At 46.7% G+C, this 14,104-nt stretch overlaps 1 protein-coding gene across 6 annotated transcripts in view; it reads right to left on the reverse strand.

Annotated features, from left to right (window-relative positions):
• The window catches only part of TNRC6B (trinucleotide repeat containing 6B), a 180,068-nt gene that overhangs the window by 165,280 nt on the left and 684 nt on the right, over window positions 1–14,104 (reverse strand). The window lies entirely within an intron of this gene.

The following is a 14,104-nucleotide window of genomic DNA, read 5'->3' on the forward strand; positions in this document are numbered from 1 at the left end:
AGAAAAGCTAGAAGAGCAAGTAGTCAAAAGCTGATTGGCCAGAGAGTGTCTGTTGCCTCTGTATGTCTGCTTTCGGGCCACTGGAGTTTGTTTTAGCGTAGGCACGCAGGCCTTTCACAAGGGTTTGCTGTTTAGGTTACCACGTTAGCCACGCTTGGGGCGGGCCTTCCAGTCAGAGCAGGCTGCTGCTCCTGAAGCTTCCTGGCCTAAGACAGGACCGAGTTACAGGAGTACTGCACATGTCAATTTCATGTTTTTATTTTTATTACCCCGAGGTGCTTCTGGAGAAGAATCTGAAGGGAGCTGAGTTTCTCAGCCTTAGGCCCGTGAGGTGCGGGAAGCGCCCTGGGACGGTGCCCGCTTCCTGGCACAGGCTCTGTGAAGGGGTGCCCTAATTTCCATTAACTGCCTGGAGAGAACAGATTTAATCTCATATCCTGTAGAAGAAAAAAGGAAAGCAGGTTTCCACTTTCTGAAGGTAACAAAAGGAACTTAACACTAGAGCTAAGAAAGTATAAAGAGCGGCCATAATCCACATTCCAAAACCTAAAATTTTATGAAAACCACAAGTTTTCTGAATTCATTGGTGGCAAAAATTTCATCTGAACATACTGACAGCAAACTGTGACCTGAAGTGACATGATACTATTTATAGTCTCCCCATTAAAGTAAGACGAGTCACAGCTCTGGCGGCTGAAATATTAGTGTTTCGGCCTCTGGAGGGCTGCCTTGGGCCTGGGGGCGGGGGGGGGGGGGGGGGGCATTATGTAACACGTGGCGAGTCCATCTCACTAGCTTTCTAAAAAGAAGTTCTGAATTCCAAATCACAGCTGGCCCTTAGACTTTCCAATAGCAGACTGTGAACCTAAAATTGGGCTTTATTAAAAGGGTTGTCAACCTCCACTAAAATCTATCACTTTTTCCTTAAAAAGACTCAGATGAATTTGAATGTTTCTCACTACTAAAATATTCTATTCTGAATATCCAAAAATCTGTATTATTGGCTAGAATATTTTATACCCCTTCAACATCAAACTGTTTTTTGAAAGCAACTTTAAATGATCACTTTTGCAGAAGGTGGTCTCAGGATAGGGTAGGAAAAAGATTAAGCAGACACCTGTGCTTTGTCTTTTCTTTCTATGTGGGCATCCCTGCCCAAGTGGCATGAGAGAGCCATCAAAGAGAAAAACAGATTTGAAAAGTTAACAAGTACCATTAAAAGAATCATAATCAAAAAGAACTGATAAAATCCATGAAGTTATCTACAACATAAATAAAATCGAGGAATACAACATATACAAGTCAGAGAAATTATATCCTTTAGCCCAATTATGTGTCAATTCTACTACATGACAAATGCTAACAAAGCTTGCAAAACTCAAAGGTGTCATTATAGAAATAAAATATAACATCAGACTAAAGTAAGGACTAAAACCCTACAATTAATTACAATAAAGAGTAAATGAGCTGATTTCATGTGAAAAAATAGGGGGAGAATGAACATTTAATAAACAAAGACTGTGTGTGTGCTTTTTAAGATTTATTTATTTATTCATGTACACAAGAACTGGGCTACAGGCTAGCATGGGTGTGTGTGTGTGTGAGAAGCTTCACCAGAGACAGTGGGGAACAGGACAGGCAGATGGACTGAAACACATTGCTGAGGGGAGCAGTGGGTGGGTCAGGAGGAGTCTGCCATGCCCTGGGGGTCAGCTCCCTTAGTAGGGGGTGGAATTCGTCCTGCAGTGACTGTGGACAGCTCCTCAGTGCTGTTCTTTAACCCCTTGTGCCACCAGGGAGGGCCCTACAATGTTTTGTTTTAAACCCTAGTACATCTGTCAGACAAAACTGGTTCAACTTTTTCTTACTGATGCCTGTTCCTCTCTCACTGGAGAGAGGGGTGATCTCTCACAAATGGTATATAGAGCTGGCTCATAGAACTAACAAGTCCTGTGTATGTATCTCTCATGTAACCAGCAAATGCTAAGACAATGCAGTCAACTAAGAACCTCCTTCTCAAATAGTAGACAGGAAAGCAGCACAAAACACTTTTAAATAAATGTTGGGGGTAGGGGAGAAGCAGCTCACATTATTTCTGCCTGAAGGAAGCTCTCACAAAGTTATACTCAAAGAAAGGAAAGGCTGAAAAATAACTGAAAACACTCCTTCAAGCAATACCAGTAGCAAAATTGGTGCTGCTATATCCTGGGGACACAGATAAGGCATCACTCCAAGGATAGTTCACTGAACTGTGGTTTTCACACTCTATGGAAAATGCGTGGCCATCAGAACGAGTATGTGAGCAGACATCACTGCTGCACAGACTCTATGTTAACTAAAGATAAAATTGTGAAACTCCAGGGTAATTTGGGGTTCAAAGGCCTATCTCAGGATAATAATTCGAAAGAAATTTTTCCCACGGTAATCTTCCTTTTATTTACTACAGAATTGGGAAAAAAGAGAAAATAAGACAAAGGTTACTGAAGTACAGATCGGGACAAAGCGCGAACACTCGGGAAGAAGCCCAAATGCTCCACGGTTTACTGCAGAACTGGAAAGCTGTAAATCTAGTTAACTACAAAGCGTGAAAATCAACACTAGGAGCTACAGATCTAAGAATTTGGATTTAAAAACATTAAGAATGTTTTTAAGTTCTTACTGCTGCTAATGGGGAGTTGCAGGGGGATTCATGGGCTCTTCAGGAGCTAAAAAACGAAGATCATGGGGAAAGAGTCGGACCCAGCAGTTAAGGCTGCACACGGCACTGCACGCTGTGTGTGCATCAGCCCGCTGGGCCGGTGGCTGGTCCTGAGTCATCACACGACAGTTCCAGATTCCAGGCATCTCTGACCTAGGTCAGTCATGTGAGCCCTACAGTGGGAGACATACAGGTATGTTTTCATTTCACATTCGACATCTTGCACAAATAACTCTAAGTTTAAATAAGGAAGGCATTAATAATGCTGTCGTACTATCTTTTACACCACGTAATAGATTTTGACAGTGATCTTGGTTTCTGCACAGAAGTTAGTCAACGTATGGGCCACCCTGTAGAATAAAGAGTTTAGTGAGCAAGTGTACAAAACTATCCAGATAACGGTGTGTTTACATAATCCAGCTAGAGAGACAATATCACATAAAAGTAATTTCAAAAAGTTTACTAAAAAGCTGTAAGGTAAACACTGATACTAAATATATATCACTAAACATAGACACCCTCAGATAAGTTATTTTTCGAGATACACAACCTAAGTTGCCCTATATTCATTCGAACAGACTGCTAGCACTGAAAACACTTTGCAACTATTTTCACTTCCAAACCAGTTTATAACTGCCTTATTACTTCAAACTCATTTGAACCCCAAACAATTACCCAAAGCATTTCTCCAGAGTTGAACAGTGACTCTTGGTTGCTCCCCAAAATCAAAATGACTGAAAGAATGAAGATATCCCCCCTCCGGAAATTCCAAAGAATATCCCATACTCTAGAAGCAACTCCTAAATATTTCCTCAGCTGTCGTAAGGCAGAATTTCCACTTCCACAAAAGATGGAGCAACAGGGACCACTTGTACCTGTACATATAAAACAACCCAAAAAACCAAAACAAAATATAAAAAGCAATGGTCTTCAAAACGTTGGGCACCTGGCAAGGAAAACCAACAGCCCTGCGTGACGGTAAGTGGGGTCGGTCCTACATCCCAGCAGGCTGCTAGGGGGGGCCGGGGCCACAGGACAGTGGGGGGAACCAGACAGAATTCCAAGACCTTTCGCTGAGGAGAGAGGACTGTGTTTCTGGAAAGCCAAGGCAGCTGGAGTTTGCAGCACATAGTACGAGAGCAAGAAGGTGCACTGAAAAAGGACGGCAGAGACCTGCAGGGGAACCTGTGAGCTCGGGAGTATAAACACAGCGAACATCACAAGTAGTGGGTCAGGTCACCCACTGAGTCTGAGATAAAAAGCAAGCCAGCCCAGGTAGACCACTTGTCTTCAACATGGTACTTGAGGTCCCAGCCAGGGCAATAAGGCGAGAATTAGAACTCAAAACTTAGGGAGTAAACATGTCCTCCTTTATCAACTATATAATTTTACATGTAAAAAAAATCACCCAGAGGCCCGCTGCTTCCCCTCAGCAGTGTACTTGATCTATCTGCCTGTTCTGCTCCCAACCTTGTGTCTGGGGAAACCTCTCACCGCCCCTGCACCTCTGGCCTGTACCCCAGCTCTGTATGCACAAATAAATTTTTTTAAAAGTTAAAAAAAAAATCACCCAGAATAATCTATTAAAATGCCACTAGAAGTAGTGAATGAAACTGGCAAAGTGGACTATCCTTCATGATAGTCCAATCATAGCAATAAAAACTACTGAGACGAAGAGGGCTTTTGCAAAGGTTTTCAGGAAGACAGCGTTTAGAGAAGGCTTTTTGAGAGACAGCAAAAATCAAAAGCAGGGAGATTTTACAAGTGGGGTAACCTTTATAAAGCCAAAGGGAGGCAATCGGCGACAACAGAGACCTGGCTGTCAGGAGCTTCCCACGGAGGGAAGGACGCAGGTGGAAGGTCAGCAGCAGAGCAGCTAGGCTCAGACACAGGTGGGGCTTGAGCTTCACGGGGTAACGCGGAAAGGGAAAGAAAACGGGATGCTGGAGCTGTTTCTGGGGGAAAGTACGAGCCGGAAAACTGGTAAGAAACTTTTCACAGTCCAGATCGCCTGGGGGTGACTTAGACTCAGGGTGGTGGCCAGGCAGCAAGAGGAGAGTCTCAGAGTTCAAGAAGGCCCGAGCAGAGAGCACTGCCGGCAGGTGGTGTTTGTGTCTCTTGGCGTTTCCAAACTAACGTCTCTGGGCCCACCTTCTCGGGGGCACACACAGACCTCCTCCCTTTAACGCCCCCAGACCATGTGCCTGGGATGAGGGGAAAACAGCAATTTGCTTAAGGAGATTGAGCCAAACGGCAAAACAAATACAGCAAAAAGCTTAAACTCTTTGGTGGGAAAAAAAATATTAAAATTTTATAGCAGAAGGTTGATAAAAGTGGGTGAAAACTCATGTTGAAATCTGTTGCCCACAGTATACCTAAGCGATTCTAGATTTAGAAGTCTCCAGAGACCCACATCTGGGTAGTGTCTCCTGCGACTAGGCACAATACACCATCAGCAAGGTTTTCTCAGGAGGAACAGGCCCAGCTCCTTGGAGGGCTTCCTTTCATCGCACTCGGAATCTCTTTCCACATCAGAGCCCAGCAGATGCTCCAGCCAATTCTCTTGATACACTGACTTGCATCTAAGTTAGGAAGGCCAGGCCACGTTGTTTTCTGAGGTTCTTGGCGCACAGGGTTTGAAAATCAAGACGTGTCCAAAATGGCATCATCAAGAATGGTGGCGCACTTAAAACGTCCACATGTGATGGCTGAGCTTTTAGGGAAAGAATACCATGTAACTACACTATCCAGAAGCTTCAGGCTTAATGCACATGTTCATTTGTCTTAAACTGCAGGTAATGTGCTCTGGGAACTGGAACATTTGGAGTTATAATCTGTATTTATTTCAATTCTGTGAGTTTATCCCAGACTATTTACATCTATGCCATGGAAACCATTTTGCAGGGTGTTGTGGAGAAGAACAAGGAGTATATATTTCTTTAGAGCTCACGGTATCCAGATGACAGCCCCCCACTCCTCCGTCTTCTCTACTTGCACTTGCAGTGACCACCACTCGGCACCGGCACCACGTCCCCGCCCCACTGGAAGGCGGGTGGGCCACGAGGGTAGCTCGTTTCTGTGGCTCGACCTGCACCCTGGGAGTGCTGGGAAGGGGATGTGGGTGGAGACGGGTGGAGGAGAGACACAGGGGGCCCTGGCAGTGGCACCTGATACCTTGATTTGTCCTCAGATTTTGCTCCTTTTGTCCCAGATTTGCCCGGCCCCTTGTGCCCTGGGCACTTAGCGCTGGAAGATGCTTAGACTTCCTGCAAGCTTTCGCGCCAACCCTGTCTGGCTGGACATTTGTCAGTCGATGAGGCTATGCATCGTTTTGGGTGATTCAACGGGAAAATCTCTCTAGTTTTACCAAAGCTCTTTCACACTAAGAATATGCTTTGCCTTTGCGTGCATGGCAGCCCAGACCCCTGAAGAGTGTGCAGGTTTGGGGGCTGTGGGGTAGCCTCGGTTGTGTGCTAACGGCTCCATCTATGACCTGGGGGCCTTGCCCCACTGATTCCCGGCTACGCTGTCCGTTCGATTTTCTTTCTCTCCTGAATGTTTCCTATTTGCCTTCCACGCCTTAAGAGAGGGCTGACTTCTCAACCTCACTCTGCTGCCGTTTTCTTCCCTTCCAAGCAGGCTGAAGTAAACTACACTCACAGCTATGATTCTCCCAACATCCATTATCTCTTCAGTCCCTTATAATCTAGGTCAATCAATGAAGACACACAATTTGTTTCAATGGACATTTTAATAGGTTAATGAGCATCTTCCAAGTGTGAGCAATCAAATTAAACCAATGCTAGTTCAGTGAACCCCCGACACCTATCGATATGTAAAGACCTTCAAACTGCAGAAATCCGCTGGATAATCCTTTCTAATTTCATCCCTTTCAGACTGGTTCAGTCTCTGGTCGAGAAGAATCGGCACTGACCTCAGGTGATCAAGAGGCTGTTTCCTTTACACTCTGCTCTTACAGATAAGCTTCAAAGAGTCCCACTTTCTAACTCCACCTGACATTATTTGCATAGTTGCAGGTACTATACTCAAGCAAGCACATTAACTAGAAGTGACAAGCACCATTCTGGCTTTTGATTACCTTTGAGTGTTCCTCTAGGATGCCTTTAGGAATTCAAATACTTGGAATCAGATCATTATTTCTCAGGTCATTTCCGGTTCTCCAGCACAGCATAACCGGAGTCTGACTGACAAGTGGCAGTCAAACCTGTGAATCCAAGGCTGGCCCCGAGCCTCCAGAGTGCTCTGCTGTGCGCCACCCACTCAGCTCCTGGTTCGCTCCCCCTGCTGGAAATGCCTCCTCCAGCCTGTGAGTGCCCCCTCCCCTGGTGATGATGCTTCTCCCTCCCTCGTGGCCTACCGGAACACCAGCACCAATCCACCAAGTCTGGGTCCACTAGGCTGTGGGCTCTAGGGAGCAGAGAGCTCTTCTTAGCCCATCCTAGTGGCCAGCTTCTAATCCAGCCCATGGTGTGCGCCATGTTTAGTAGCAGTCGCATAAGCGACAAAAAAAAAAAGATTTTTAAAGGAATAACCACTCTGATCATTTTTAATAAGGATGAAAAGGATACCTGCTAAATTCCACAATGAGTAAAATATTTTTGATTTAAATTTTTAATTATTCTTTCTGTAATCTAAAAATGTTTATCCATTACAAAAGGAAATAAAGTAAATACAGAAAGTAGAGATAAGTTTAAAAGGAAAGATGGCCCCTAACCCAATGAATTTATTTAAATCATTGGAATGGCAAAGTTATTCATTTTTATTTATTTTTCATTTATTTATGCACACAAGAACTGGGGTACAGGCCAGAGGAGTGTGGGTTGAGGGGGGAGAGGTTTCACCAGAGACATAGTGGGGAGCAGAACAGGCGGAGCCACTGAAACCCACTGCTGAGGGGAGCCGAAGGGGGACAGGAGAGGGCTGCTGCGGCCTGTGGGTCACTCCCTGGGCGGGGGTCAGGGATTGAACTCGAGCAGCAGTGACTGCCAATAGCTTGAGAGCGCTGAGCCTTTAACAAAGCCCTGCGCCACCAGGGAGGCCCCAGAATGACTAAGTCTTTTAAAAGTCTTTCTTTTAACTTTATTTGGAAAATATTTATTGAGGATCTACTATGTGCAACTTAAAGTGTTAGAAACAAGTGTGAACATGAGACAAACACTTCTGCTCATGCTGCCGTGTTCTAGAAGGGAAACCCCCCACAGAGGCAGTGAGTGATTACAGCGGCATTAAATGTGCCTCGCCCTGAAGAGGAGCCGTGGGGTGGGGGTCATTTGGAATCACTAAAGGAGGATCCGGTATGCTGGGGTCTGAGGATGAAGCGGCATCAATTGCTATCAGTGGGGGTAGGACTGGGGGTGCACATGTCAGTGGGAGGCCGAGGGGCACCAGAAATGAAGGCAGGGTTGTTACAGGCACACCTCCGTTCAGGGAGGTGCCATTTCCCGCCCATTCTTCAGGCAGCTTAGACTAGCTCCTGGGAAGCGGGGGAGGCGATGAGCAGCCAGCTGAAGACCCGACTGTGGAAGGAGGGGCCCCAGATAAGAGAAGCCTGCTCCTTCCCGCAGCCCCCTCACACCATGGCACAGCCGGTAAGGAGACCTGTGGGGAGGCTGACAGAGGCCGTCACTGTCTTGATGTGGGAACTCCTTTTGTCCCGCTTTTGTGGAACCTGCTTCAGAACCCCTTTCCCACAGTTCCCTGACCAAAGGTACCTTCAACTTGTGGCACGCTTTCAGGCCACAGTGGCCCCAATGCAGGCCAACCCCACTGGGCTGGGCATTTGCCCACAAGGGAATGGGGAGTGGGGGGTTTAGTGGAGAAAATAACCCTCTTCTCTTCCCTCTCTGGACTCACTAATTCTGTTAAAGTTCTTTCACACTAAAAGTCTGCTTTGCCTTGTGCACACAGAGGGCAGGGCCCCATTTCAGACCATGCAAGTTTGCAGGGCTCCTTGGGTAGCTGTTGGTCAAGCTAAGACATGGGGCAGCTAAGGCAAGGAGGAGCTCTCCTCGTTTCAGGGGCCAGGAGAGGGTCCACATAGCAAGAAAAGAGGCCAAGTAGCAGGAAATGAGGCAGGGTCTTCACCGAACAGACAGACCAGGCACCAGTCTCATGCCGTTTGTATTGGGGCAGTGGGGTAACAGGGTTTGGGGGAATGTACAGGAGGGGAGAAATATGATCTACATGTGTTTTTTAAGTAGATGCTTTATAATTGAAGCAGAACATACACAAGAAGTCATTTAAAATGCATATTCTTGATGCAGTTTCAACAATTTGAGACAAAATCCCCACCTTGCAAAAGAAAAAAACTGAGGTTCTACAAAACTAAGTAATTTACTCGAGGTTATTCAGCAAATGTTTGAGGCCCCAAATACTGCAGTGCAGAGATGAATACAACATGGTCTTGTGCCTACGATGCTCACAGTCTAGTGGGAGACAGCTGGGAGCACGAGGCAGTACAGAGCCAGGGTAGTGCAGCCCATGTAGAATGAGTAAAGCATGAGGGAGCAGTGGAGGAATGAACTCTCCGCTCCGAGTGAGAGATGTCTTTTCATACTACCACAGCTTTTGAACGGTCAGTCAACCCTGTTCTTGGCACACAGTGGTTATCAAGCAAATGTCTGTACCCAGCACTCTAAACTCCTAACTCAGTGCCTTTCCAGTCAGCAACTGTGCTCTTCACTCTGGAGGAATATGCACTAATTCCAAGGAGCTCTTCTTTTGAAGTTGCTTTCAGAGCTGGCTTACAAACCACAAAAGAAATTAAGTCTCATTAAATTAAAGCCAAACCTCATTTTGACCCAGCCAAAAAATCCACAACAATACGCAGGCAGAATATTCTTTGAAAGGCAAATGTTCGTTCAGAAGAAATGTTCCTCTGAAGACAATCAGGCAGACATGCCATATATTCCTTCGCTATTCATGGCCTCAAAGGGCTTGGAGTTGAGTTTCTAATTGGAAAGATAAAACACCAGGAAACATTTGCTCATTCATATCAACTACTTATAGGCCGCCTACTAGGGTCAGGAGCTGTCTTGAGGTAGGTAAAACAAAGATCTGTGTTCCAGGAACTCCCAATCCTGGAGGGGAAGTCGGCCTTACACCAGGCAGTCAAGAGCAAGAGCCACTGTCCAACAGGGACACGCAGAGGGGACCGCGCTGAGTTGGCGCTGGTTCAGTTTCACCAGGCAACGATTCCTGCCGGTGCGCGCCCAGGCCTACCAATGCTTAAGTATCAGACAGACGCTCATACTAACAGGTACAGAATAAGTACTGTGTGAAAGGGGGGCATGGCAAATTTTAGGGACAGTCTTGGGACCCCTGGGTGCTGAGCAAGGAGTTAGTGCACTTGGAAAAGGAAGCTAGTTCGAGGTAAGGGGAACAGTTAATCGAAAGGCCACTGGCTGGCACTACCCAGGTGGGGCATTTCAACCACGTGGAGGACATAGTTTCGAGCTACCTGTCCCCCATGGCAGCAGCCCCAGACACCTGTGGCCACGGAGCATGAGCAATGTGGTTAATCAGGACTGAAATCTATTAAGTGAAGAACATACTACAACTTTCAAAGATTTAACATGAAAGATAATGACAAAAAACACCTCAATGGTATTTTTTTTAACTGATTACATCTTTAAATTGCAAACTGGGAGTATACTACAGAAAATAAAATGGTATGAAAATCATTTTCACCCCTTTCTACTTTTTTAATGTGGCAACTAGAAAATTTAAAATGACAGATGTGGCTCCGATTTGTGGCTTGTATGCTACTCGTGGACAGTGATAGTCTACAGAGCGCTAAATAACAGGTTAGAGTTTAAATCCTCCAGGCAATGAAACGCCAGGGAAGGTTTTCCAGCCTAAGTGCCTGTGGTGGCTTTGGGGAGGGGGCAGGAAACATAAACAAAGCACTATTTCAGGAAGCCCAGTGAGGGGGGCAGGCTGCAGGGTCAAGACACTAGAGGCAGTTGTCAAAGTCAAAAGGCTGGTAAATGTCAAAGGGTAAGCCGGCTCAGCTGGAAGGTATACAAGGTCTTTACAAGTCCCCTGCTGGGTGGGGAGTGGAGGCAGAAATCAAGAGCAGGGAGCGCTGAGGGGAGAACAGCTGCGAAGTGCTGACCCCAGCCGGGATACTCAGGGTGGCTGGCGCAGCCTCTGTCCCCAGCCTCCGTCAGCTCAGGCCCTGCTCATTAACCGCCTCTGGCTAGTGATGCGGGCTCCCAGGCAAAGGCCCGACTGGGAGGATCGGGAAGGGTGTCCTCCTCAGCAGTCTGGCCTATTTCTGTGTGGAAGGGCCTCTAGCAGTGGGATCAAGTCCCGGGAAAGAAGAAAAGAGTGACGGCTAGCAGAAACCAGGAGAGTAATAAATAACAAAAGCAGACTCAACACAGCCAACAAATATTTACTGGATGTTTGCTGGATGCCTGACACTCGCTAGGCTCTGGGGACTTGGGGAACAGGACAGCGACAGACAGACACGGGGAGAGTCAAGGAACGGCAAGAAGTCAGAGGCCCAACTGAGTGGGCGGGGGCAGGGAAAGCCCCTCTGAAGAAGCTGCACTTTAACGTGAAGTTGGGGGGTTGGAGGACGGGGGTGGTGTAAGCAGACCAGGTCAGGGGAGTGGTAAGTACACAAACCTTGAGGCAGGAAAGGCCTGCGTAACTGGAGGAACTGAAAGACCGACCCCTCAGTTAGGTCGTCAGCAGAGACTGAGTGAGCCCCAAGACACCAGAGGAGGCTGGAAAGGCTGCGGCAGTCCTGCTGTGCCTCCTGAATGAAAAATGAACCCTCAACTAGGCCTACGTGCATGGCAGTTCCCAGCGGTTTTGACCAGGGCAGGGTCAGGTCCTGATGCGGTTCTGTGTGCCCAACTACCAGTGTCCCCTCAGTCTCTGGACTTGAGGGGCGACAAAGGGGCAGGAGTCAGTAGCAGGACCACATGTCTGGGCGAACAGAGGGTCTCAGACACCCTTTAAGTATCACAGGGTCACAAACTTGAAAAATTACGGCACCACTGGAAGATACAGAAAAATCTGATGAAAGAGCTGGTTTAAGCAAGGTTAGGTTTAACTTGAAACATAACGAAGATGAAGGAACAGGGGAGAATTCCAGCAGGTGAAGATGAATGCTGTTGTGGGATAAGCAGAGAAGTCAGATGTGCTCACAGGTGAGCGTGAAAGTCCCAAATGGAAGCAGTATTGCCCAGGAGAAAAGAGCGACGGTTTGATTCCTCGAGTTTGGTTTCTTTCTGGAACAAAAGTCAGGAAAGGCCTGCTGCACCCGAAAGTGGAAAAAAAGGACAGTATGATGTTAGAAAAAGATGGCATTTTTCTAAAGGGGTATCAAAAGGGATAACACCAGAAAGCTTGGAGGAATGATGGAAATGTTCTTTGCTAGGACTGTGGTGGTGGTTACATAAGTTTCTACATGTGTTAACATTCACAGAACTGTAACAAAGTCAGTGCTACTGTATGTTATTTTATATACAAACCACTTTTTTTTTTTTTTTTAACTGAGGGGAAGTCACTGCAGACTACTGCAGGGAGAACTAACAAGAGAAAGCCTGAGAAGATGCCCTCACAAGTGTACCCACGAGGCAACTGGTAATTCTAGAAAAAGACTCAGTGAGTAGTGAGCGGTGAGGTGAGGTGCCGTGGGAAGTCAGGCTTCCAAGGTCCAAAGAATGACTTGGGCAGTGAAGGGAAGCAGCCAGGACAGCTGCTTTTTTCAGAACTCTGGAGGTGAAAGGGAAAACACCACCCACAGCTGCTCAGATGAGTAGAAGCACATCGGAAAGCATTTCCAAGACCCTGTGAGTTGCTTCATTTAAGTCATCTTCTAGAACATGGATTTTTGCACATGAATAATTCACATTCTTATTGTCCCATTAAACTGCACAATTCAACTACTAACATGAACCTGAAGTCATTACCTTTTAAATTCTGCTCTTTAGTCAGCTAATGTTTACTGTGTACGAGTCAAACAACATGCCAGGCTCAAAGTAACGCTGGTTGGATGGCGGAGCACATGGGAGTGATTTATCACAGCAGCGAGGGATGTGCAATCTCTACATTTTGGTGTCCTTTCTGCCCTTTTTCCTCTGGAGAATCCGGGAAGCAAAAATGGAACAAGCATGGGCTTTGAAACCAGACAGATTTGAGACTGTACCTGTGCCCTTGAACTTCCTAGTCGTGCGGTTTTCAGAGGTTATTTTTCTTCTCCATAAAGCAGTAATGATAGTAAGGATTAAGGGGAAAATGTGAAGAGGCTGGCATATGGTAAGCATGCAATAAATGTTAGCTAACATTACAACCATTTGAACAAATGGTATCATCCTGATTTTAAAACATTTTAAAGTGCTTCCATTTAAATAAGGGAATTTTTTTTTCAAGGGCATGACATTTAAAGTGATCTTAGAAAAGCAGCACGGGAATTCCTCATTTCATTTAATTCCTATCAGAAACTGCTGTTCAACTAATGATGTCTGGGACAAGAGCTTTAAAAAACGGTCAAGAAAAGACAACAGCATTGTTTTTACCATCACACACCCCAGTGGGAAAGTCAATCTGACTTGGGTCCGATACATGCCTTAGTGTAGGGACCTACAACCTCATTCATCCCCTTCCCACTGCTGTAAAGGTGCAAGACAATGTGCTACAAGTTCTGTTTTTAAGTGCTATTTATATAACTCTACCAAAAGAATACCGTTTCAAAGCCCAGATCACCAAGGGTTGGCCAATCAATAGGAAATGATCATCCTATTGAGATTTCCCACAGCGACGAAGGAAATATTGTTAAACTTTCACAAAATGCTAAGATGGAAGATTCCTATTACACCTCTGTCTGTCTGCTGAACAGTCGAGATAGATGGATGGGGGGGGCACTAATGACGTTTTATTCACTGAGTGGAGAACTCTCTCTGGCCAATTTTGTTGTATCACTTGGGTATCACTTGGGTTATAGCGTAATAGACATGACCAACTCGAAATTCGCCTTATCCCTCGCTCGGTCTCTAGCCCAGAGGCGGAAAAAGTACTAAAAGACAAAACAGACTCGGGCACGGAGCAAGCAGCATGGAGAGACCAGACTGGCACCGGTGCCCGAAGGAGGAAGGATGGGCTGGTCCCGAAAGCGCCTGCCAAGGGGCCACGGTCACTGGGTGTCTCCAGCTACGACGGCGTATTTAGCCCAGGGCCGCCTCATAAAACCCGCGGGTTTGAAACCAGGGGGCGCCTGGTCGCCGCGGGGCGGAAAACCCTCCTGGGGCCGCCACCCCTGCCCCTCATTCCTCGAGGAAAGTCCGAGGCGCCTCTGGAACGCGGCCCCGCGCGCGGGGCTCCAGGGCGCGCCGAGGGACCCCCGCCCGGTGGAGCCGGGCACGCACTCGC

The sequence above is a fragment of the Condylura cristata genome, unplaced genomic scaffold (assembly GCF_000260355.1).
Source record: "Condylura cristata isolate star-nosed mole 26May11 unplaced genomic scaffold, ConCri1.0 scaffold00004, whole genome shotgun sequence".
Lineage (NCBI taxonomy): Eukaryota > Metazoa > Chordata > Mammalia > Eulipotyphla > Talpidae > Condylura > Condylura cristata.